The 25,049-nt window shown below is 33.6% G+C and overlaps 1 protein-coding gene across 2 annotated transcripts in view; it reads left to right on the top strand.

Moving 5' to 3' along the window:
- The window catches only part of LOC106714277 (LIM domain transcription factor LMO4), a 133,972-nt gene that overhangs the window by 50,836 nt on the left and 58,087 nt on the right, over nt 1-25,049 (top strand). The gene's annotated exons all lie outside the window — the stretch shown is intronic.

Below are 25,049 nucleotides of genomic sequence, written 5' to 3'. Positions count from 1 at the left end.
AAAGCTTTGTGTAAGTGAATGTATGTAAATGGCTAATACAAAAGACTGTCTAATAATAATTTTAGCATAACTTCGTGCTAGACTGCGTAACTTTCTCTAATATTATGCGAGAGACCATTGGCCGAGATTAAATTAATTTCGAAAATATGGCTAAGCAATATTATGTGGACCACTTCATTTCATCGCCGGTTTAATTAAAAACGAGTGGCCGCACCCCTCCCTCCTTTTCGGGTTGAAGTGAGCCCCCCTTCCCCCGCCCGCGCGGGTGTCTAGCCCCGCTTATATTTAGATAATTGTACAATCATCTAAATTAATGAGAGTTTCGTCCGGTGCTGGATTCTATTGTTTTTTATTTATGTCACCCGAGGAGGTCACACGGTAAGGATTTCATTTTGTAGCATGATTTTCTTTAAAAACAAACTTTCGGATGTTTTTCATTCGAAATGTTCGAGCAGCGCTGCGCTGCATATTTTTATAAATGTCCGCTATTGGAGAGGTGTTCATAACTCGCACTGTTGACTACAGTGATAGAGCTGAATGCAATTAAAAGTTTAACTACGTGCGTGGACGAGGCGCCCGCGCGAATATCCACCTTAATTTATGTTGACGATAAGTTCAAACTTTTAAAGAGTCAATTAATAACTTATTCTATCAGTTTTTACTTATAATAGCCGGTCTAATTGAAAATATTAAATTGCAACACTTATTTACTTTTCAATTAGTTGTAGTGCAACAGGGAAAGTGCATTTAGATAAATTAATTATTAGTTGTTTGTATCATGTATTGGTTTAGACAAATTAAATACATGGTGCGGTGTGGTGTGCTGTAAGGACGGCGGATGGAGTGGGCCCGTCTCCCCGGAAGGCCCCGGGCGATCCGTCTAATGAACCCGTACCCACCCTGCAGCCTGATTTATTAACGAATTAAATGCATTCTCCTGCACCCCCACGCCCATACAACTGACCGATACACGAGCATGTTACATTTTAACAACACTTAGTGATAATTATTCTGTTACAACCAGTGATGTATTAGAAGAAACAAAGTATGCTTAAAATTTTGATAAAACCTGATGCAGTTTTTTCATGGACCAAATAAAATGATCCATAGCAAATATTGCTAAACAAAAATTAACCTAATGCTATTTTAAATATAATTAACCTAATATTATAAACCTAAAAAAAATGTACAATAATTGTATTTTGAAAAAAAAAAAAAATTATGAACCTAGAAGTGGAAGTGTCGAATTAAACTTCAAAGCTGTCTTAGTCACGGGTCATGAGTGCGGGGACCAAATATTGATAACCTGATGTCATGACTATGACATTTAATAATACTATATGAATATGAATAGATGAAGTATTAGGGCACGGTATATTAAATGACAAAAAATACAAGTATAGTATAATGCTGTAACTTGAAATAACAAAATTTGGTAGAAGATATGTGGTTATGTTTAATAGCCATAACTTTTTCTCTTGTCATTTAAATTGTGTTTGCTTTAAGTAAATTTTGATAGATTTGAATAGGTCACAATATTTCGACAAGTAAAAGATAAACTAAGGACGAAGTTGAATCTAAGGACGATTTGGAGTTACTCAATTGGGATTGTAAAAAAAATTGTCGTAATGTAATTTAATATTAACAAGGAAATAAATTAGGCTGTTAATTTAAATAAATTTCGTTGACCTCAAGAAGTTTACGCAATGCCTGCACCGGGAATAAAAAAAAATTAAACAAAGATTCATATAACCAGTCTCATGAGTTAAGAACTCTCGGAGTAACCCCTCTCTCGCACTCGGTTCCTTATATTTAAATTGCAACAAAACAACTCGCTTGGTATGCTAATGAAGCTTGCTTAGAACCACTTGGCGTTCGTTGCGGAGGTTTCGAAAGTTGAGTAATCTCGAATTAGATTGCTTAGTAATAACAATAATATGCACTCGAAATGCCGTTCACTACAAACGCCTTCATTTATCGTGTCTAGAATCATTTCAGTCGTTCTTCTTCTTTCCGACATTTCTATCTGTAGTGTGTAAAATTGGATTCAATAATAATAAAATGTAATGTTAGTTAATAAATATTTAAGGTATTCTTCTTCCGCTTCTCAGCCACGTAACGCCCACTGCTGGGCATAGGGCTTCCCCAAAGATCGTCACGATGGCGCCCTATTTAAGGCATTGACTAATAAAAATTCTGCGTTAATCATATCTGCTAAGAGTGATATTATAAAATTTGACATATACCTTAATGCCTTTTGTCAAAATTGTTATCTGGAAGTATGCTCTTTACAAACATTTTCTCATTATTTTGTAGTAGCTGATAAAACAAATGTTACACGATTAATTGAATCAACTGTAAAATATTTCATCCTAAGCTTAATTCAGACTAACTAACACAAAGATACCCAAGTGGTTAAGGTCGATTATTACCAACCAGATCCTATAGTGCCTGAAATATATGAAGCACAATCTGTTGTTGTTGTTGTTGTTCCATCAATCATTAATTTTAAAAATTCTGTTGCGTATTTGTCGGCGTCACTTTCAATAATATATTAAAACCTCTTTGTTCGTTAGTAGAAGCTGCTCTAAAATGCAGAGTAATTGAGACAGGTGCGCGTTCCCACGTGCCTTTTATATATCATCTATTTATTTAAAAGATTTATATCAAAAATACATATTGATAATTTTTATAGCATTTTATCAACCGTGTTTTATTGTCATAATATTCCTTTTGTTTTTTTGTTATTTTTCGTGCCAATTAAGTGATTTTTCTTTATTTTATTCAGATTTTAAGTGAAGACTTATTTTATGTTATTTAAGAGTTAAAAATAATCCTCTTCGACGCCCGTATAAATCATCAGAAACATCCTCATATTATTTCTAAGTTACATAAATTTATCTGTATGTAGATAACTTTAAAACATAAAGAACGTTTCAAACTGTCTTCCAAATATAAAAAGAGTCAATTTATTCGACATGACTGATACCTATATTATCAAGTTATATCACCAGCTTTTGCAAACTATGAGAAAAGTGGCAAGGATTCCAATGATTTGGCCATCACACATCGTATGTGTATATTTTAAGTGAAGTTTGGGGTGGCGTGTTTATAACGCGTGTTTAATAATTTAGCGCCGCCGCTGCGAGGTCCCTCGCCGGCCCGTCTGCTAAATAATGGATGCAACAATAATATGGGTACGAACTCTAAGTATATTAAAATAACCTAACTTTGATACCAACAAAATTCTCTAACATTTGACATTTAAAACAAAAAAAAATCGACTTTTATAAGAATCAGGTTTAGGATAGCTTTGATAATTATCTACTAAAGAATTAACATTTTGTTTTCACTTACGCAGTCTCTTGTTTTAAATTTTGATAGTAGAACGAATCAAAATACAAACAATTTTTTTTCTGATAGATTTAAAGTAAATCACACAGAGTATATAAAGTTCTAAATGGAATTTTCATTGAGTGAGGCTCAGTGGCACACCTGCTTTGATATCGCTTGCCCTCTCGCCGGCCGTAAGTCCACATCGACAAAACCGGTTACAATTACAGGTTATGACCACTACAGAGTTAGCTACATATCCGTTTGGCGGAAACGAATCTCTCGACCTCTTTGCATTCTCAATTATTATCCATTAAATTCGTACAAACTTTTCCTTGTATGATTCCTTGCTATGTAAATAACTTGTAAGACATTCAAGTAACGTATAAAGTTTTATTGCCTTAGAAAGAACACTGCTTGATTTTTGTCTATTTAAATTAATTATTAAATCTGTAAATAAAACATATCATATTTGTATCTCTCACTAAACTCTTACTAAGCCTTAAAATACGAAGGAAACTGTTAAATGAAATATATTTGATAGACGCGATTAATTTGATACAGTAAATATAGATAAAATATTGATCAACAGTACGAAGTGTTCATTTACACTTTAATACACTAAAAATGAAAATCTTCATAGTAACGGGGTATTTATCTTACGCCACACGAATACTTCAGCTTTTATAATAGCTTTCCAGGAAGTTATAAATATCATCTTGACATCGATAGACTCTTCGCACTTACGTTATTAGAATGAGCTCGATCGAAGAGTAAATTCTGACATCTATTTCTGGTAACTATCGTGACAGTTTCCTAATTAATGATATTATAAACAAAGCATATAATAAACAATCGCGTGTTTAAAAAGGTGGACTTTAATTCTAATATACTGAGCTTTTGCGTCATTACATTTAAATTTGAAACCTGTTACTAACCGGAAAACAGTGCTGTTTCTTGTTCATTCGGTTGTTCAACTATACCTTGATTAAAATAAACTCTAATGTGTAAAATTCACGAAATGTATTGAGACTGACGTTTTTTACTTCATAAGTTAAGCTAAGAATATATAGCCTTTAATCAATAAATCATTTTTATTATATGCTCAGTACTTTCAGACTTTATTCAAAACAAGAGGTTACCCGCGACTCCTTCAGCGCAGAATTAAAAAAAAGTTAGTGGGTTACTCCCGCACGCATAAAGCTACTTTCCAGTAAAAGTCCCGTCAAAACCGGACAAACAGACAAAGGGTTTAAAGAATTGTTTTTAGGTATAAATAACGCAATACACCATGTGTACGAAATATGTTTTTTTTTTATCATTCAGGCACGCCATTTTTAATTGTATAGAAATAGATAACACTCGATACACAAAACTCTCTGACTAGGCAAAAGCAAAAGTCGTTAGATCTCAACGGTTTCTTAAATGAAGATAATTTTTTAAGAATAATTTAAAATGGCAACGAACTGATCATAAACAATTTATTACCTTACATAACGACCACTTATAATTTGACGTTTTACAGTCCATAAACGTTACAAACAATGATAATAAACAAGATGTGCGCAGTCGCACGCCTCGACGACGTTTTAAGATTTTGTTTTAGAATCGATGAAAAGCAAATAAAGTGAGATCCTTAATCGGCGTGACTCATTTAAACATTTATTTTAATGCCTGATGTCATTTGTACTATAGTACTTTTTCATTTTAAGATTCATAGGCATGAAATTACTTTTATTGCAACAAAACTATACAAATAAATTTGCTGCGTAACTTGTTTTTATTAAATTTAGATTTTAAATAGTTTTTTTTACGTCTCATGACCAAAGCTGGCCCAGAAGAGGCCTACACTGTGTTGCCATGTGTGTGAAGCTAAGTGCCCTTAACCTATGGCACTTAATACTCGACTTGAACCGTTGCCTTAGTTCTTTAATCTGGTAAGACAGTCGCTTGACCAGCAACGCTACCGCTAATAGCACGTGATATAAAGGCCGGTGAAACTAACATTCCTCTTAGACAATGCAATTTTAATGCAATTAAAAAATCATATTTAATAAAGCAATAAACTTACATATAATATGTTGGTATACTTGCAATTTTAACTTTAGTTACATATTCAAGTTCTCATATAATCGCAAACATCAAATGTATCAGAATGTTCGAACGATGAGATAAAGCTGCTGCTTGAAGGGGGGTGGGGAGAGTATTCTTAAATTCTCTCTCCGCGTGCGGCCACTCAGCTTATGCCAGTCATTCAATTTGATTGTAAAGGGATTTTTGTGTTGTAATTGCTACTAATTATTGTTTGGAGAGCCATCCCTATAATGGACTGTTATAAAATACACATCGCGCTGTCGGCTGTCATCCAAGTTATTATGATGAATGATTGTCGAGAATGTACAAAAGGTTTAAATATCTACTAATTATATACAAACAGTAAGAAAAGATATTGCAATTTAAATTTTTTATTATGCATTTTAAAAATTATAGAAGTCCATTATTTTTCAAAAAAAGGTATTAACCTATATTTTCTTCCCTTGTACGTCAAACCTATGGATACGTATTTTGCATTTAATTATTTCCATATATTCTTATTCTTTTAATATATCTGCAGGTCGTAGAAAGATACCTGTTTCTAAAAAGTAAGGTTATAAATTATTGTCCAAGATTTCAATCTAAAAATAAAAATATTAATAGCTATTCGTTGCGTTCTAAATGAAATAAATCGCCATCGTTAGCTAATAACAGTAATAAACGAAGTAAAGACAGTGGCCATATTTCACGCGTCGTCATGGCAACCGGCGGACCAAACAACCGAGTCAACGCGCCCGCCGGTTTATAAATTGTATAGGTAAGCCTGCTCAGGGAAAGTGCAGAAAGCCGATTGCTATATCAAGAATTTCGCTCGTTATTGTTACAAAAACTTGCAAGTGCCGTTTAAAGTACATGAAATACGTCATACGTACGCAACAGGCCGTCAGTCAAACCAAGCACTGTCGGTAGCGGACCAAATTGATATATCAATGTAAATGTTATTATTTATACAGTTGCCGCATTACATTTTAATTCGAATACAAGTTATAGCATAATTCGGTCTGACATTTCCATCAATATCGCTACATTTAGAAGCCTTTAAAGAAATGAGCAGGCGACAGCAGGTGTTATTTTCGACAACTCATACCTTAATGAAAAACGAGAAAATTTGAACTGTTCGATAATAATAGACTCATCATCTCTTACAGTTTTTTTTTAAATAAAATAAGGGGGTAAATGAGTAGCGGGAAAACCGAGGTGTTCAATGAACCCCACGGATACCTACAATATCAGAGAAACCGCAGATACGTTACCGGCTTATAAAACATTTTACATCATGATGTCTATCGAAAAACATGAAACAAGAAAATATTTGTACAAATACATACTATAGCGGTTATCCGATTTTAATTAAATGTTGATTATGAAAATCGGATATAATTTTTAAATGTCGTAATAATTTTAGTTTAGAACAATATGTTGCTTCATTATCGGGGCGTCCGGAGCGCTAACAGCAACTAAGTAGATAACAATCAGCTGGAAGGCTTGTTCGAGACACGAAATTAATTAAAACAAGTTTGTTCGCGGATCCTATGCAGGGCGAACAAAGCCGTGCTGAGTCACTAGGTAATTACGCCACGGCAGACGACTGGGAGGCGCCTCAGATCTAACATTATCTTGCGGCTCATTACCGCCTGCTAGGTGCCGGGAGGTGCCGCCTGGTCTCGGGAGGGGCTGCGGACATTATTATTGCGCCAATTATTAATATTGTAACTTTGGCACTTAGGCACGTAAATAGCAGCCGGCATGAGATTCTTCATCCTGAGACTGATGACAACTGGAGCTCTAATTGCTGGCAGTTACCTGTTGTGGTCCTGCTGTAGGTACCTTAACGTTACAGTCTGCGACAATCTTTCGCAATGTCATATCTAATATGCTTTTGGTATTCGGTAATCCCTAATTAAAAAAAAATCGATTATAGCACAACAGAAGCTATTGTTGCAGTAATTAAATTATTATGATGATAAAGAAATAATTAGTACGAAAATTGCTCTATCGGAGCTGCCTTAACGAATTAGCGACCATCGCGCCATGTCATCGCAAATTTTAATAATATTCCGTGATTAATTATGTTTAACGGGTAGCAAGTAAAGACAGAGAGCTATGCGGCGGGTTGCGCCGCGAGGCGAGATGGACGGCTGATTGATGAGGAGCCAGCGTCTTGTCGACTTCCCACCGTATTGTCTCTGTTTAATTGCGACTTTTAACTACCAATTTTGGCTCATTGTCTATCACATGGTGGGCGATGTAATTTGATTTATTCGCTGCGCTGACTCACGCTTGTATTAATTTTGGAATAGCGAAGACAACGCTGTTATTTACGACGGGCCGTCGTCGCGGTTGAGCTGAATCATGCTGATAAAATTCTTTAATTACGATACTGTAATTAGTTGTATTACATCTAATTTGATCCTGTAATCGCCTCCCGCTGATAACCGTGACATTAATATAACACAATTATCGATACGTTTTTGTCTGATTTCATGTTTTTGTCTCTTTATCATTCATAGGTATCATATTATTTTATGTTCTGATTGTACGTAAATATATTATTGAAGAACAATGTCCTTTAATGTCTGTTACTTGTTCCCTACTTCTCTATGTTTTCTTGTTTGTATGCAAAAATAAAGAACTAAAGACCCGCCCTACTCCTGACGTCTGATCTCTTTTCTGTCATATCAGTATCTTTCCCATTTATTTCGTGTTTATTAAGTAGTAAAAACCTTGTGAACACGGTCGTGCCCGGACCGCAAGCTGATTTTTCGGTTACGCTTCGAAATTCCCAAATTTTTCTGTTAACGATATTATTGAATAAGGAATTATATTAAAACCAAATAAACTGACTTATTAGCAGCACCTTTAGAAATATAAAATTTTGTCATACATCATTTTTATAAAACTCGAATGGTTCTTAAGTCAAAAAAGGCATTTTTAAGAAGTTTAGACTTGCTGTAAGCTTTAAGAAATATAGCCTATGTTATTCAGTGATAATGTAGCTTTTTAATGGAAAAAAAAATTTTGAAATCGGTCCAGTATTTTTTGAGTTTATTAGATACACACAAAAATAGAAATCTTTCCTCTTTGTAATTTATGAGAAGTTAGTTCTCTTAAAATCCAAATGATAGTAATATCACACGTAAGGGGCAAGACAATAAATGAACAATAAAAATAATTTTCATCAACATGAAATGTATAGGTATTTAGTAAATGCAGTGTTTAGTTAAGTCAAATAGGTAACAGTACAAGGCATGGCTTATCTTCGACTCTGAACACAATGAACCATCTGTTCCGGTCGCGACGAGTGACGATATACGCTCATTGGAACGAAAACATTTCAACAGCACTTAGAACTTAAAGTATTTACAAACCTAAATTTAAGTAATGTAAACAGTAGTGAGGACGTGTGGCCAAGCGATGGTAGCATTTGTTGTTATATGTTAAATGAGAAGTCGTTTCGTTAAACTTTAAATGAAATTGTTAAAACTTTTGAGAGATTTTATAGCAGTGAGTTTCTAAGACCAAAATCTCCGTTTGAAACATACTGTTATCTCTGTTTTGTTAAAGATAATGACAGGGATGACGATATGTTTTATACAGAGATTTTTATTTCAGAAACCAACGGGAACTGATTAATCTAAAGGATTCATGTGAAGTAGTATTCTGGTGTAAGAACCGACTACTTTTAATGGGAGGTCCTTAATCGAGGTTTGTGAACTGTTTTCTGACAAATATTCGGTTTCATGTTTAATTTTAACAAATTTCATCCTTTTAATTTGCAATAAAAACAGTAAGACTTTAAAATGGTTTAAGATTATTAAGTTTAACGCCGTTCCAGTAAACTGAACAGTCGGCACGGTTTTTTGTTCAAAAGAGTATTTTATTTCCCAGTAGCGTTTATAAAAGCAAAAAGTGCACAATCAAATTTGCATTTATGAAAACATTTCTGTTATTTTTTGCACGAATTTTAATAGTAAGCTTATTAATTTCTTGGAAGTTTTGAACAATTTAACATTTCTATTAATAAATGTGAATTTGTGTGGATAATTACGACGCTTTTTATGATATACTGAGTTTAATTAAATGATAATAAAGACTATTAATTGAATAAAATCGTAATTTATCTACTTTTTATCATCCAGATCAGTAAAACGTCCGTTAACTTTATAATTTAATTAAAAACTTTCTGCTAGCTGCATGAAATAAATCATCACTTATTTCTGTCTTATTTAATAACTGTCCACGTTTAACCATATTAAAAAAGAAACACAAATAATGAAAAAGACATGACAAATAATTCAGAAGAAAATATTCAAAATTAAAATATAACTATGGTCGTAGCTGCTTGATAAACATTCAAACCAAACTAACATCGCAAATTTTTTAAATTCCAGTTTTTTCTCAGCGCTGTGATGAAATAGTTTGACGGTTTGTAATAACATGAAGATTAATGTAGTTATAGTGTTTTGTAATTCGTTTACGTGTATGGAAATGTCCACAAGCATAGTCTGTTTGCATTAAAACTCTTTGGTGATTTCCCACGTCGTTTGAAACCGTGTTTTGTAGTTTATCTAATCTACTCAGGGCGGGATATTTGCACGGCGATAAGTAATATAGCAAAACCATTTAAAGCCGCGAGTTTACAATCATTTAAGTGTTTACGCCTAGTTCAGAATGCTTGCAAGCTATCTGGAATAACTTACTATTACATTGTCCGATATAGTGTTTGTTGCATCGCAACATGTTTATAATTAACGAACAAAATAAAAGTGTATTAACTATAATTGTAAACTTTAATTAATTTGGTATTAGACGTATTTAGTATATATTTTACACAATAAACATATGAAAAACGTTGCTAATGTACAAGTCAAGGAAAGATATAACCTTCAAATAATAACCGAATATATAAGGTTATAAGAATAATGTTTTCCAAACATCCTGACTACAAGTGAAAGATTAGGAATCTTGCATTTATTGTTTAATTTATTTTAAGTTAGAATTCATTAATCAGTTTAATTCTTAACGGCGCAGCGTCTACTTTATATTTCTTATAGCGAAAAACACGAAAAAAACATGGCTTTTTCATAGTCTTCTTCGGATAACAATATTTCGTTACAAAATTTTTAATCCTTGATACCAACACAAATAAACAAAAAAAACAGAAATACGAAAAAAGAACACAATAATCAGTATACTTCTGTAATGTATTTTTGTGAAATAAAACTACCATTTAGTACACAATACAATTGCACAAATAATACAAAGATAATATAAAAACGTTAGTTCCCGGACCCCATAGCTGGGGTGTCTAAATTGGCAACGGTTCACAAGGGTTCTTTCCATACGGTAAATACGCAATTTGGAACTACGTACAATCACCCAAATGAGCTCGCGTCATTGCAATCAATTACGCATCTTTTTACCGACGCCTTGGGGTTGGATTGGGTTCAGTGGGTCACTGCGTTGACTGAATGCAGCTACTTTCGCTAATTGAAAACTTCATTGGATACCACGATGTAAATTGAACAAATGTGGTTTTGAATATTTAACTTATTCTTTGCTCAGCTGTGATTTTCTGTTTAGGTTTTAGCGTTGTTGTTGTCATTTGTTTCTTTTCTTGCCTTTCATATTTTTTATTCCTAACTATAGAAACAAAACGTAAGCACAGTCGAAGTAAAAAGAAAGTTTATACAATGATGTGCATAAGATAATCTCTATACGTCTATTTGCACGTAGGCGTGACTATTTTTTTATTTCTTATTTTATTTTACGCAATATAATAAATACAGCAATGTTTTTCCTGTCAGTTATTGATTTTATAACAAGCTATTGAATCGTTGTTCTCCTTTTTCTAGATTTAATGAGAAAAAAAAAAAAAAGTTTTTCCTTTTACAAGAGTTAAATAGATTTAAATCATGGAATATTGTTCTATTGTAAGTAAAAATCTTTGCTCTTTGCATTCGGTTCCTTTTAACTATTGCAGTGTTTGTTTCAGCTTTTTCTCGGAATCCGGAAAAAAATAACGGCTATAATATTTTCAATGACTTACTTAAACTGTCGGTTTTCTTTTTGAGGTTGTTATTGTAGTTTTTTGAAGGACTATCTAAGGTATTTTTTATATTAACACATACCAACCAATCCTTAGTGAGTATTTGTAGTTAATAAAATGATACCCTTTTCTGGTAAACACTTATTCTCTGATGCTCAATTATATCATCAGAGGATAAGCGATTACCGAGACAAAGATAGCCAACCATACCAATGGGATAGTTACCTCATATGCTGCGTAAGTTTGCATTATGTTGAAAAGTAATGAAAAAGTACTTAAAAACTACATTAAAACAGGAAATATGTAAGAAAATAAATTAAGATTCGCATCAAAATGTATGATATTCATAGCGGCCATTATAATGTTTTGCGCTTTATAACTTCATTTAAAATGCTAGCAATTGCAAGTACGTCATAGCGGAGCCGACCCTGACTTTATGAACTCTTTGTTCCAGCACCGATCGCTCATTGGCCGGAACGAAACGTGCGTTGCGCCCGCGCACGCGTTTCACTCATTTTATAATTAATTACACGGAATAAAATATATGATTATTTAGATTTTACACTTCATAAATTATCCTAGTTTTGTAATATCAATCGGCGTCGTCTAGTCTCCGGGGACAAAGTGATTGGGAAACCCCGCTGCGTCGTTCGTTAGCCCCACGTACAGAGAGATAATTTATTTTTATCTGCCAATTTACCCCAATCTATTCTATTGTGCACGATCGACGACAGCTATCATTAAGTGACTATAACAATAATCTATGATACAATGTCAATGTAAAATAAGTTTTATTTCCTGCAATTTATTGATTTTGCCTAGTATTTGATTTTAAGTACGTAGCATTGTAATTAAATCGATCAGATATTTATTCAAACGAAGGAAAAAAACCCATAAATTTTATTTACGCTTTATAAATTGCTAAGATTGGAATAAACAAGTTTTTTTCCCTATTTAATTACGGTCATTTTATGTCTTGATTTACGTCTTTAGAACAGTTAAATGAAGAGTTCCTCAGAAAACGTTTATGCATAATAAATGATAGTTGATAAATCTGCTCATTAGACTAGAAGGGCAGTCGTTAGTAAAGTTGTTTTGCTATTCAAACACAAGATTAAGGTCCAATTTTCCATAGATAACATGACGGAGTTTTTACAAAATAGACATGTGACAATGAGAATCGTAGACCTCGTGGCTTTTTTGGAGAAAAATTGTTTTACTGTTATAAAACATAAGATATTTGTACAGAAAAAGAAATGGTATGGAGCAAGAAAGACAAAAAATCCATTTGTTATAACTACAATTAGTCTAATCTTTTACTTGAACATTGTAGAACGGGCCCACTCCCTCCTAATCTTAAACGCTATAAGTGTAAAATCGTGTTTTTGTTTTGTAATTTTCCCATAAAAAATTATTCGATCGCACCGCCCGTCGCCCGCCGGTGCGAGACTGTGGGACGGTTAGGGTTACCATATCGTGTTATAAAACAAATTCTTATTATAATATTTTGTTTAGTATAGTTTTAGTCGAACGGAAACGAAGAATTCTAAGTGTTCAAATATACTTTGTTTTCGTTTTTTTTTTCAATTTATCTTAATGATTACTAACCGGAATCAAATCAGTAACAAAGAAATACCTGGGTACACTTTGTAAAGATGATTTAGAGACTGACGTCAACTAAAAACAGCTACACACTTCGAAATTCAAAATATCCAATATAGGTAAAAAAAAAAGTAAATCGGCACGCACTGAACTAAAGAAAACATGTTTAGATGATACGTGGTAACCCTAGTGGACCGGTCCGCGAGGCGTATCTCCGGTCTCCGGCAGAACGTAACAAAAGCGCTATCTTATCATTACCGCCCCATCCCCGCCAATAAATTACCATAACTCATTTGCATGTACCTACGCACCGACACGCATTATTTACGAGCGCGAGATGACGGATTTTCTTCCGCTTTCGCGTGGCCGCCGCGTCGGTGACGCAACGTTCGCCCGCCGCACTCGATTTATGTCACTTGTTCATTTACATTAATGTCCTTACTGATTAATTGATATCATTTCGCCACATTTATCATTCACGTTTTAACAACGTAATCATCTCAGATTCTTAACAGTTATATTCATAAGCGTTTTACATTTTCATAACCAGGTATATCTTTTATCAAAGTGTACTTGATAGGTAACACTCAATAAACCAAAAATGTGCCTTTTTTTTCCTTATCAATCTAATCGTTAATGGCCCGTAATTTTATTTGATTGAACCAAATAGAAAGTCATGTTTATCAAAACAGTCAACTGATACTTAATAAGTCAAAGAAAGCATTTCTATCCCTAATTCTAAGCAAAATAATTTCATAACTTGTTTACATTGGGGCGGTACGCAGAGAACGTTGCCAAATATTTCTCAGCTGATACGTTAGTCTACTTGTTATTATGAAATGTCGTTATTAAAACGTGTTAGCGAGGTTTAAACGAGAACTAAGAGCGCCTTAATAATGACCCACTAAGCCCTTCAGCTTTCTTGCAGGTTTTAGCTTCGTTATGAACGAATAGGAGAATTGATTTTCACAAACAACAAATTAAAAATCATAAGGAAAGTCATGCTTGTAACTAAATAATATATTGACAACCAACAATAGTCTACAAAATTTATGAACACCGAAAGTATATATAATTAAATTGAAACTTTCTCAATTTCTTTTTCGTTTAAAACTGTGTTTTTATTAAAATGAAATAGCTTATTTAGTACCAGGTAAGTGGGTGTTGCTTGCAGGTGCTATAGGATGACAGATCTCGTGATACTCTGTGTAATGTTTTAATGCGCACTCAAAATTAGGGAGCACTGATAAAATGGGAAGCAAGTCTTAAATTACTCACTTACAGAGTAGTTATCCGAAAGAGCTTTTAAATCATTCACAAAACACTAATGGACGTGGGGAGAAGGTTGCGGGACGTAGCGGGGGACGAAGCGGGGAGGGGGTCGAGCAGATGTACTCCCCGGCGGGCAATGAAATGAAATGGAGATATAACAATATAAAGGTGCGCGTCTGAATTAACGTGAATTGCAATTCGACTAGCAAGCGCGACTCTACGTTAGGGTAAACAACGACTTTGATTTCCTACGCCGTGTTCGAAGTTGTTTTTCCCACAACTTAAGACCCAAGATATATTTTTTATTATTAACAATTCATTTAACGGGTAAATACGACAAAAGGATTGTAATATTTGTTTTATTGATTTATTGCAATGAGTGATGGATCTTCAATCTTGATTTGTCTTTAGCAATATTTTAACTATAAAGCTGCTCCAAGTAAATACGTCTTTCGCTAAGAAAAACTTAGTACCACAATAATACACTCCGGACTTTCATTTTTAATTGTTAGTGTTTTTCAATTTGATTCTTTCTAGAAAGTTATCGTCATAACGAACACATTTATATAAAGTTACTTTCATTAGGTTCTAGAAGTAAAATATTTATGTTTTTGATACAAAATAGAACAATTTATTATTAGTAGACGTTATACAAACCGATACCGCAGTCCCGGGGAACTGTTGCAGGAATAATAAATGTCGAGGGGTCTGTGAGGGGAGCCCGAGTGCCATTATTATCGGCGGCAATTTAATTAGATCCCCTTGCGTTATTACCACTGATTCGTTTTATAATGCCGCTCTAATATCCGACCGGCCGGCGACTGCAGCTCGCTTTTAATACCTTCAATCCAAACTGCTATTACAAACTAATTATAGTTTCATACTTCAATCTATTGTTGTAGCAAAACAAACTATGCTTCATGTTTAGAAATGTTGTTATTCCAAAGTCACACCAGTGTCTACTACTACCAAACATTATTGTTTGTTATACTGCCCTATAATGAACATGTTCAAAAATCACGATCATCGTTCCGTCCGATCAATGTCAAATTAATGTTAAAGACCATAAAATTACTTTCTGAACTTTCGAAGTTCGATCAGTGGACGCGATCGCTCGACTGGCGTCCGGCTCATCGATATTCGTAACGAATCGTCGAAATTCAATAATTATCCCGAGTACCACTTCATTCATGAAAAAAAGAACGTAAAAAGGTGTGAATGGAAAGAGGAAATTCGTCGGTGTCGATCGACGGGCAGTTTTTATGGTCCGGGCTGCGGGCCGGGGCGACGGGTGACGGGTACGGGACTTCGGCATTTGTCATCGCTCGTAGTAGATAAGATTGGAAGTGAGCACGCGGTAATCAGTGCGAGACCGAACTGGTTGAATGGAGGTGCGATCGGCATTCATTCATCGCGCGGGATGCCATCACGCGAGCACTGAGCCGCGCTATGCCGCCACAGCACTACGCTCATTTGCGATCCGATCGGGCCGCAGCGCAGCGATCGGCGATCCCTCGCTAATACTCAATTAACTACCGACGTGTCAACGCTTTATCCACTTATTATCGGCCGTTCGCACTCTCCGACCACTCTTATTATCTTGCTTCATATTTAGTTATGGTTTATCGATATTAATTGCTTGCTGAGCGGCCGCCATATCGTTTGATCTCTGAACGACCATAGCGGACCCGAGTTAATCAAATTTTTTATAGTTTCCTTGAAATTGTAAAGTTATGATCGAGGATATTTGATGAACTTTATTTTGCTCGGCTTTGATCTGTGTAAACAGGTCAAGTCAAAGTGTAGGAAATGTGTTAGTTTTATTTTTATTGCCGAGTCGTAATAAATTTATAGCGTTTAGGTATACCTACTTGCGCCCACGCAGCCGTTCTCTCAATAAAACGGTCACTACTGCGCCGGGACTCGCCGAGATAAATATAATGCAAGGACGTTTCTCAAATGTTAAGAACCCGGTTATGTTGCGGCGCCACGCATTCAATGCAGCTTTTGCGTTTGTCTTGCTTTATATTTAAATTAAACTCGAGTTAGTTCGCATGAATTTTAATTAATTGTAATACCAATTTTAATCTCATTTTTACCAACAAACATGAATATGTTTTATATAAATTAATCAAATTCTTTAAAATACTGTTATAACATTTTGTAGCGACAAAGTTTTTTGTGACGCTGGAACACATCAGTCCGACAGTCACAAAAATATAATGTGTATTATACTTTTGAACAGGACCCCAATGACTTTACCCGCGTTTAACATTATGACAACCTGAGGGTAGGGTTGACACGCGTAGGGTGGCACGAAGTTGTCGAATTAGTTGAAATTCATACGAAATATTATATGCACATAGTCCATAATCATAACGTTATTGTTATGATTATGGACTATGAAAGTATGACCTATGTGATCCACCATCACCTAGGTAATTTTCCATTTTCAATTCTAAATCTCTTTGCTTTAACATATTATCTCTTATTGATAAAAGCATATTTTACACTTTTAATACACTTGTAACATTTCTGCTTATTGCAAAGGTTAAAGACACTTAACATCAATTAAACGATTATTGTTTTGTTTTATCATTTATAGGAAGGTTTATTTTACAATTTGCAGACAATCTTGTAAGAAGTAAATACTTGTATAAATTTCGTCGTCTTATTTTGTACGTGTCAACCCTACAGCACCGTGTCCCGCGAGCTAGGGGTGGTGGAGAGAGCGGGCGGGTCCGCGGGGAGGGGATCCGGAATGCGGTCTACCTGCGCGGGACCACGCTAATCAATTTAGCTTTATTATCGTACCAATAACGCTTCATTACAACTTTAAGATTTATATCCGCGATGTTTGCTTCGCTCTCGGACGTTTTGTGTAACCGTAGAATTTCAATGCCGTGACATATTAATGCATATTGCCATCCTTATCATTATCTTTGACAAAATAGAAAAAACAATAGATATTAAATCAAGTGTTCTAGGTTTAAGTTGCGTGCGTGCTTGTAGTTGACACTTATGGAAGTAGTGTTGCTTTTGTTTCTGACCAGAGGCTAGATAACTCATATCGACCCTTTTCGATATTTAAGATTTAATTCGTCCTTATTTTTTATACGGACATAAAAACATGATAAATGTAATGTGATGCATAGAACCGTTGTCGTTTTTCTTACTAAAAACTACAGGATGCGCTATAAACAGAATAACCAGTTAAATCATCGATAACGAAATAATTTGCTTTTGTAATAATTTATACATATTTGTTAAGCCGTTTTCGATATAAAATTATTTTTATCAATTTATATAAATTAAAGAAAATAACAAAGTAAAGTTTATAAACGATACTCTTGTATTTAAAGTGATGGCGCATGTTGTTATGTGATGTAGTGTAGGCGAGCCATACACAGCTAATAGAAGCTGAAACTTTTTCACACTTACCTCGTTATAACTTATAATATGTGACGACGTAATGATGTTGCCTTACGTATCACTTGCTTCAACATACTTAAGATATATTTATTAATAAGCTATTCTGAAGTTAACAATTTACTATTTTTGCTCATAAAAATCGCGGACTCGTCTCTCTTAGAAAATACGACTCGTATTTTGTAAGAGAGACGAGTCCTCGTATTATACGAATCTACATTTTTGTCACTTCATCGTTTTTGTCTTTAAACAAGTTAGAAAACATTCACATATTCTTAATTTTTTTTATGAAACTATATACAAACTTCTTTAAATGACTGCGTATGCATCATTTATGGTATCAAAGCCGTTGTGTTAACTGAATACTAATAAAAGTTATGTTATTGACATAAAAAATCTGACATTTAAAAAAACTTAACCTGTCATGTTATCATTGAAAGCTCCGACATCAGGTAGGATTTGAATCGTTCACATCTGTCGAAATGTGTATATGTTATTTGGAGTTTTGATTCGTTTTTAATTCTGTTTGTACGTCAAAATGCTAGAATTAGGGCCAGTTCACATTCCGACAGGACCACCCGCCGCCGCGCTACCCGGGCCCCTGTCCGTCACTGTCAATGCGAGTATTTAGAGCAAAAAAAATATCCGTCACTCCATTGGACCATAAGCCTTCCTTATGTTCTCTTTTTATCTTAATACGAGTTCTTTTGTATACTTCAATTAATTCATTAAATGAAATTACTCCTTTTTCCATCAGGATGCGCAAAGATAATGATCGTATCTCTGATAACTGGTTTACAACGGTCCAAAAACATGTGTGGAGGCTCAAACGCCTGCTTAAATTCGCTTTCTTTTCACAAGTGTAGATATTGTGCAAAAGATGTATAATTGTGTACTTTCCTCTAATAATACACATAACTGTGAACATAATCTACGTCAGTGTTTTACCCACTACGCCTTTAGTCTTCAGTTTAGAAATCGTAGCATAAATAATCTATATCAATGTAATTATGAGTATTGTAAACCTATTTAATTAAAAAAAAACAGCAGTTAGTTCATAAGATTAACGCGTTTAAAGAAATGATAGATTTTACTTTAGTGTTTACAATGTAAAATTAATATTATTAAAAACATTAAAAATTAGCAATTAATTTCGACAAAAAACACACACTTTAATTATGTTGTAAAAATAAATAGAGAGTTGCGAGAAAGTCGCTAATTCCAAGCAACATTTTCCCCGTGGAAAGATTCGTAGCCAATTAGCGAAAGTTACTTATCTTACAAAAGTCATAACAATGACACGTGTAGCAATTATCAAGGGAACGTTTCGCGTAATGAAAATCGTAACAATACCTTTAAGGGAAAGAAAACACCGGCGCACACTAATTAGTTTAAAAACAAAAGTACGTATTTCGTGGGTGAATGACGTCGGGGAAGCTCGGGGCTAGGACTAATGAGCCAGTAATGAGCCGACCTCTCGATCGACATCCCGTTTGGGCCATTTGTCAGAGATACGGGCCTTTTTCAGCTTTAACTCATTAAATAACTATCAAAGCCAAACCTTGTTATTGTGTTTGCCACTATAAACGAAGGAAGATTGTTTTTATTTGATATTAGTTTTATATTACTTTTGCTACTTTTATAATTAGTTTTACTAATCAAATAAAAGTAAGAACTTATACCTATTCTCAAGTATTTTAGTAAAATTATCCCAAGAGTCGGTATTGTAGTAGTGTATATGCTATTGCTATAAGAAAATCATAAAGTAATGATCGGAGGATTAACTCTGTCTTCAGTTTCCTTCGGTATGTACATCTGTTTTTTTCACCCTTATGTTTAAATTATCTTCGAATTGATTTTAGTATCGGGAAATTCATAATTTAGGAAGAAAGTTCCTTTAAACAATTTGTTAAATCGACAGACTCAAGCAATGCAACATTTTAACAAACTTTTAGAAACGTTGTTATTTTATTTATACAAATATTCGTTTTGTGGATTTAATTATTTTTTAAAGTTCAGTTTAATTAAACTAAAGCGAATCAAATAACTGAGGAACACGCATCCATTGATACACCCATTGAAATATAAATATATACTTTGTTCTAGTTTAATACAACGAAAGAAAACAAACATTTACGAAGTATATTATGATCTAGAATAATTAAAATTATTGCGCCATTCTGCTGCCATGAGATTGTTATCATCCCACGCTACCATCACTGTCAAAGATTAATTTTTAAACCGGATCTTAAACTTTTTCCTCATACCTCATAGTTATACTCGTATAACATTGATACAGTATCTAATTAAATGAGATATGTTTGTACCAGCGATAGTCTGTAAGAACTCATCTGTAGGTATCATTTACAGTCTGTTCGGTCAGGTGTCGTGACTCGGGTATAACGAGACCGCAGAGCCCGACTATTAACAACATAAATTGAGTCATTTGTTAAGCCGGCCGACACAAAGAGTACGCCGTGTCAGCTAATTAGCGGTATTTGATTGAAATTAGCTAACATTTATTATAATTGGACGTTTTACATTCTCAATACTGCCCGGAGCGTCTTATTCTCTGATCAAAGAACGTAATTAATCGACTATTATTAATTAATAAACAGCAAAGCCCGTCAAAGTAAAAAGGAATTTCAAAGTAGCCGCGGGTCGGCGCTGCGCTGCGCTGCGAAGTTTAACGCTGCGGTTGACATTGCATGCGCTGTATAACGGTACCGGCCAAGCTTTGCTTTAACGGTTATTTTTATTATAAAAAGTCATTAAACAATTTACGGCATTTTCTTTAATAGCTCAGAATAGTAAAAACTATATACAAACAGTTGTGATAAACTACGGGTAGAAGTTATTTGGGTGGTGGTATTAAAGCTTTTTATATTAAATAAACAAAGTGCAAGCAATAATAAACAACATGCACGTAGAATACTTTACAAGGAGTAATTTGTGACTTGTTAAGTAACAACTTTCACATTATAAAATCACCTGATTAATTTATATAGTAAAATGGATTTGGGAGAATCGATTTAGCCTTCGTATCTGTTTGATTGTGGGCTATTACCTGTACTTTAAAAAATAGTCTACAAAGTATGAAATTTCGAGTGATACTCGGTTATTTATTTACTTTTATAATAATTTTTTACTTTTATTATTACATAATATCTGACCATTTTATAAAAAACAAGTAGTGTAACGCGCTAATATGTGTGCAATACAATAGCCTCCGCTTCACATACACTCTCAACTCGTTCCGGACTTTGCATAGTGTGTATTTTTATTCCCTTTCCCACTTTTAATTATAAAAACGTAATTAATGCAAGGTACTAATTAAAATTGTACCTCTGCGCTCCTACTTACCTACAAACAAAGGTAATTTGTTTCTTTTTACGATCTAAAAAAAGATTAATTACGTCTAAGGATAATAAAAGATTAAACTTGAATAATGAATGCCCATTGGGTCTTTACTTCTCTATGTTAGTTGTCGTTACTAAAAACACACCAGTTGGTAGAGATTTGATTAATTTTGTACATTTTATAACACATAATGTAAAAATGTTGACTCACCTGCTATATTGAGGTATTCCTCACTGAATTTCGCCTTATGCTGTTTTTTATTTGTACATATTTTTGTTAAACAAAGTTATTAATCGTTATTTATATAAGTAATGTAAATAATTATAAAAATAAATCCTCATAACCAACATATCCATTATAATAATCACACCCAATAAATAATATAATTACTATAAAGCATATTCTTCATATGAAAATTTTTATATGTTACTACAAACAGTGCACAACATTTTCGGAATTAGAAGTAATATTAATTACATTTATTTTAAAAATAAATTAATTTATCCGTTTACAAATTAAATATATTAATAAAATATACGACTTTCAGATAGATTATCATCTTTATATGTTGTACGGAAAACAATAGAGTATTTTATTATAATTAGCGCATAAATAATTTTTAAAGGGTAATTATGGCACAGTAACGAGACAATGGGGCACTTCGATGTCTAATTATTTATTTAATAAAGATTTCGAGCGCGCAAAGTGCGTTGACTGGCGGGAACAATGGATGCACTGCATTCGCTATCAGTGTTTATGCATCGCCGATGGAAATTGTGACGTCATAACACGATAACTTTCTCACTCCACATATTAACTAATCGGATTATTTATTTATTTAACTAAATCTACAGATTATATCGTATTCAATTAAAATTATGTACTTTAATTAAGTCTTTACATAAATTTACTATCACTATGTATTATTACGAACGTATAACGGTAACTAACAAATTCAGATTGGATTAATTGCCGTGATTTGACATTTTTTTAACATTAACTTATTTCTTTATATGTTCAGGACAGTTAACCAAGTAATGTATGTTTATATTCTTGCTTAAATTTATTTTGGTCTTTACCCTCAACGACCGTAAACAATACAATTATTTCCTTTTAAACAAACATTTCATATTTCTGAATCTTTTTTTGAATATCAAGTTCGATTGCCTTGAGTATTTACGAAAATAAATGTTGTAGCTATTCTGTAATCAGTTGTATATCAGATCGGTCTAAAGCCAGTCTGGTCGGCGTTAGCGCCGCGGGCCCTCAGACCGTCGTGTGCGATGAAATGTTAGAAAATTACACACCACCCGCCTCTATCACGAATACTTAATATATTTGTCGGTCGTAGTACAATTACGGCCAGTCCAGCGTGACGCACCGCTCCGTTGACCGCGAAATCTTGTTGCTACTCGTACATGAACGTTTGGATGAGGTACATTTAAACGTTTTACAAATATGAAGTTATTTCGCAGAACAACGATCAAACCGAGAGCTCATGAATGGTTTTTAAAACTCTGATAGATGTTTATTACATGTACACATTTTTTAGAAGTGGTGTACAAAATATATTTTAAAAATACTTCTTTTAAAAGTTTGTTGTTTAAATAACTTGTAAAAAAGTTTTAGGGTTATTAATTTTATCCAATATAAAAGTAAAATAAAAACTTTATATAAGTTCTAATTAATTTAATTAATGAACTACACAAATCTAATCTAAAACAATGTGATACAACAAAAGTAATTGCTTCGTATAAAGTGAGGCACCTCCGTGGGTCGGCGCGACTCGGTCGTGTCCGTTACCAAATCGGTCGATCTGTCGCAAACAATGTATGCACGTGTTTTTACACACGAAACACTTGTTTTACAACATTAACTAAACCCATTAGCGAGTGAAACACCATTGTCATTGACATTGCATTGACACTGGAATTCCAGCGTTTTTAAAACTTATTTAGTTGTAAGTGTTAAGACAACAATGTTGGATATAATTTTTTAAATTTCTTCATACCAAATGAAAAAGATTACTCAAACCTTTTTTCAGTTAGAATCTTAAGATGAAACTGGTATTTGATTACAACAACAATGAGATGACAACTAGAAAATTATAATGAGCTGAACTAATGTTTTCTTAAAATAATTATCAACCTATTTAAACCTACTTTTTTGGGTTAATACGGTTTGATCTTTGTATTTCTCAAATGAATCTGTATCTCAGTAAAGCTGTGCTACTACTTATAAATTTACCATATATAATTGTTCAACTAATTATACTCATAATTTAAAATTAATCGTTATAAAATAAACTGTAATCGGCTGTCAATCGAATCTCGAATTAATAATTTCCATTGATTGCAATAATTGGTTATAGGAATCACGTACAAAGCGATATTACACGAGCGATTGCTGTTACACTAATTGCTGCTGCTGGAATATGTTTGACGTGGAAGGACAAATTAATTGGTTAACACGCCGGCCACACAGTCATTCCCGAGTTAATACCGGTCGGCTCTTTACGCTGTGTTTGCTACTCAATAACTACAAGCGTGTATGTAAGTTTGTTAATTCTCACTTCGCTGGAGTGTAGTATTATGAGTTAATTTATTTATATTTAATCGTATGAGCACATATAACATTTTATAATATATTAAACGAACGATATCCGTCTAACGGATTTGTTTGCCTTCAGCGTAGGCAGCTTAAATTTTTAAATGTAAAAAATGCAATAGCGATTAACAATGAAAATACTTAATTTTTCAAATAGCTTTAAGCGCATTAATTAAATAAATGATTTACACTGTTGATAACGTTATAATTTTTTTAATATTAATATAAAATAATATTTCGCACAAAACTCTGTAACCATCGAACGGTTCTTGCGGCCATTTTGAGGTCACGTCTGATGAATAATGCGCCGAGGCCATTAGCGGTCATTATATGCAAATAATATTACACATTAGCTACGTTTGGAAACTGTTACAACTCATTTATAACATATTCAAGTACTAATAAATTTATAAACATATTTGAACAATTAATTACACAAAAAAACCCACTGTATATTATCTTCCAGGGAACAATGCGAATCGAATGATATTTCGCTTTTTATATGCCAATCTAGCAATTAGGAAAATAATAAAAAATATTGATAAAATATATAACCACGACGTGAAGAAAGATGGGAAGAAGTGAAATCCAGCAAAATAAATTTCTTCCATACTGTTGAAAGAATAAAGGTAAAGCATGATCATTAAAACAAAGCAATGAAATTCTCTGTCATATAAAAAGTTAGAAAAATTAACGAAACTTGCTGATACATTTTACATCGCAAAAAATTATACTGAGATTCATTCTACGATATCATTTTTAAAAATCGAATACCGTTAAACGCATTGCACCAAAAAATACTGTTAGACACTGTGCTTTAGTTATAGACGTGTTTTAACCCATTGACCGCCGCAGATTGATATTATTGACGTCAACGTGGTTATATGTTTCACGTTAAATATGTATTACCACAATACCTTTGTTATAAGAACTTCATTATTTATTGGTAAAGATAGCATTTCGCAAGCCTACACATAAATATTCAATAACCATGATTTGTCATATATCCGCGCCGGGCGCTACTAATCGTATAAAAGAGTTGATTTGTTTAAGCTAAAATGTGTTTGAAACACTGTCTAGGATTTTTGTGATAAGGCCCGAAGTGTTTACGCTAGTAATTTATCACTTAAATGATGATAGCAATGTTTCTACGCAATTAGTATATCAAAGAATAAGTGGATTCATCGTCTCTTTTGTGAAATCGGACATCAATATGTTTGTAAACGTTCTCGACCATTCGACATACAATTCAGAATTGAGAGCAAAGAGTACACACTCGTCTCGTTTTCGGACATCAATATTA

This window comes from Papilio machaon, chromosome 1 (assembly GCF_912999745.1).
Source record: "Papilio machaon chromosome 1, ilPapMach1.1, whole genome shotgun sequence".
Lineage (NCBI taxonomy): Eukaryota > Metazoa > Arthropoda > Insecta > Lepidoptera > Papilionidae > Papilio > Papilio machaon.
Note: the sequence above shows the minus strand (reverse complement) of the source record. Positions and strands in the feature narration are given on the sequence as shown.